Genomic DNA, 3,449 nt, shown 5'->3' with positions numbered 1-3,449 from the left:
GGCGGGATTGAAATTGAAATGAAAGCAGTTCACAAAGAGAAGAGCAGCACATATTTTAAAGGAGATTTTAAAGATTTTAAAGGAGAAAATCTAAGCCTCTCTGAGATACAATAATGGACAGTTTGCAAATGGATAGGTTCATAGTGTTTACTATTACTTGATGTGATTTGTAGACTGACATGGTTATGAAATTCTAAGATGCATCAAGAGTAGCAATAGGTGGCAATTTAGGAATGCATGCGGAACTTCCCGCAAGCTGCACAGGAGTACTGCCACATCCCTCTTCCCCATGGCACAGCGCAGGAGCCACTGGCTGTCCATGCTGCACATTCAGCAAAACATTTTCTAGCCAAACATCACTGGCGACATGTTCTATTTGGAAAAAGAACAAAAAGCTGCAGAGAAAATGCTTTAATTTCTACAGCAATGCCTCCCCAAAAACAGCCACAGTTATGGAAAAAACTACCTAAAAGAATCTTCAAGGATTTTTTTCCCTACAAGACTTCCTTCTGCTGCAGAGTATAACCTCTCTCCAAAAACATTGTCATTAAAACTTCAATAAAACCTGTTTCTCAACATATGAGCGTTGTTTATCTTAGTTTCCTTTTCAGTTTTAGTATTACGATTAACAGAGACATAGCAGCTGTTTATTGCTTTTCAAAGGATGCTTTAAAAAAGCAGGTGGGGAGAAGAATTTCCTTCTTACAATAAGGAAGGACTCAGAAAAATGATCATTTGGAGAGCTGCAGTGTACTAGGAAAAAAAAAAAAAAAAGCAGCAGCATTGGCAAGTCCCCAGCAAAATGCCCATTGCGTGCTGCATCAAACAGGGACATAATAAGGAGTTTCAGCTCACGCTGCTGAAAGCAGAACACAACGCTGCTGATCTGCTACCTTCCTCTCTGAAGACACGACTACTTTGCAAGTAGAGAACTTACAAATCAGTATCCTCTACCCAGAAAAAAAGCTTCAGGCTGACTTGGGCTGCACATGATAACATAGGTCCTGATTACTTGGAATACATAAACTTTAAGAGGTACACGGTCCCCTAGGGGCTTTGTGCCCATCATTGTGTTGATATCTTCTATCTTTTGCCATCAAAGACAATTTGTGGCAATAAAGCTTGCTTTCAAAACACAGAACGTACTATCAGAAATGAAGAAAAGTATGGCTTTGTTGGTAAAAAAAATCAGATCTGACATGTGTTATAATGCCATTTATCTACCTACAGGAGAACAAAAGTTAGCATTGATGCGTAAACCACTTCAGTTACAATGAAAACAGCATCACTTCTAAAATCACTTTACATTAATTTCACGTACTGCTAATGAAAAGGACCTTGAAAAAAGTCTCCTCCAGAGAGCATTAAATGCACAACAAAATATTTACACCTAAGACTTGTCTAGCTTGTTTGAGCAGTTATGCAACTGTTTAAATCAGCCTAAGAAAAATAACATTGCACGGTTAATTTTCTTAGTTCTCAGCCACATCTAAGAGTTATCAGTGAGATATGCAACGCGTCTCACTGCACCAACTGAATCAGAAGTCGGTAATTCAATGCGAGCTGATAATTCTTTAGCTAAGTGCCTTGTTTTCAAAATTTTTGATCGGCATGGCCTGGTACTGATGTGCATCTCCAGCCCTCCTCTAGCACGTCTGACCCCGAATCAATTAGAGATGATGCACGAGGCTTACTTGCCACCCCTCAGGGCTTATCGCAATATAAAGAGAGAAGAGTTGCAGCAGGCAGCAGTGACACGCAGAAATACCATGCCCTCTGTTGGCTGAAAGCACGGGAAGGTGCTTCAACAGATGACACTTGTTAGAAAAGCTCTCCTCACTTGGAGTGAAAAGCCGGTTGTTTAAAGGAAAAAGAGAAAATACATAAAACGAGGGTTATTTTTTAGCGAGATGACCCTGAATCCATTAACAATGTGGCAGATGGAGAGATGGATCTTTTATAACAGAAAGCATGAATGCCACTACAGAACGTGAATCTGTCTTTACAGCATTGTAAAGGAGATCAGGGCAACACCGCATATGTAACTAGACCACATTTAGTTATAAAAATGTGTCTCAGATACAATTAAAAATAGTCTTCTAAAATTTTTGTTAGCTACTTAACATTAAAAAAGCAAAATTCCCAATTTACAGTGCAAATAAATTTGGTAAGTGAACAGGGGCTGGACCGCGACATTGCATGTGAGCAACATCACCTCAAAAGGACCTCTCTGATGGGTGAGTTTTAGAAAATGCACAAACTCTGAACAACCGCTGTATGTTTAAAAGTGGACTCAAAATATGAAACACAACAGAAAACTGTATGTAAAAGAAGCATTTATTCGAATAGAGACAGCATTAGACACCACATCGTTTCAAATTATACTGTGCATGACGTAAATATTTAGAGGTTTTTGTTCTTGCTGTTCTGAGAGTTAAAGAACAGTTTTGGTCAAAATAAAAATCCAAAGTAAGGTCACAAAAATCTGCTGTTTTACACCAGTAACGTTGGACTACCAGCACGGCACATACCGTGCATGCACACACACAGCATGTCGCTGGTCATGTTTGAGAAACTTTGATTTTTTGTAGTGACACGGTAAAAGCAAACACTACTGGCACTCTGCAACCCATAATTGGTATTTGGAAATCGGTATTTTAAGTGTTTAAACCATTTATTTACTCAGTCCGCTCATCACCTCCCGTCAGAACTCCCACGCGCACAAGACGCAGAAAATAAACACAAATCTTCCACAAGCCTAACCCCTGAGGGGATTTCTGCATAAACCCCAAACACACACACCCCCGGCACGCCACCCCGACAGTTACACGGGGTTCGGGCGCTATTTTTCAGCCAAAACACGGGGTTTTTGAGAGCCCCGCGAACGCAGCCCCCGCCCCGCGGCGCTGAGGGACCCCGGGGCTGCCGGGCGGGCAGGGCCCCTCGCCCGCCTCAGGACGAGCCCCGAGGACCCCCAGCCCCCGGAGCCGAGCCCGGGGCCTCCCCCAGCCCCGAGCGGCGGCCCCGCGGCGCTCCTCCGCCCTCAGCCCCGGGGAGGAAGGGGCGTGAGGGGGGCTGAGGAGCCTCCCGCAGCCAGGGCGCTGCCGGGGCGCCGTCAGGGCGCTGTCAGGGCGCCGGTCCCCGCCTCCGCGCCCCGCCCCGCCGCGGTTTGGCCGGGCCCCGCCGCTGCCGCTCCCCCTCCTCCTCCGCGCGTCCCGCCGGGAGACTCGCCTCGGCCCAGCCGCCTCACTCCGCTTCCGCCATCTTGTCGCCTCCCTCCCGGGGAGGTGCTGCGCAGGCGCGCTGGGCGCCGCCGCCAGGTGACGCCGCCCGCCGCCATCTTGGGGCTTCGTGCGGCGGGGCTGAGGGGCAGGGGGCTGCTGCCCGAGGGCTTCTTCAGTAAACGGGGTGTTAATAAATCTGGGGGATTAGCTGTAAGACGTGTGTTT

Source organism: Netta rufina (assembly GCF_964035555.1).
Source record: "Netta rufina genome assembly, chromosome: 9".
NCBI classification, from domain to species: domain Eukaryota; kingdom Metazoa; phylum Chordata; class Aves; order Anseriformes; family Anatidae; genus Netta; species Netta rufina.
Note: the sequence above shows the minus strand (reverse complement) of the source record.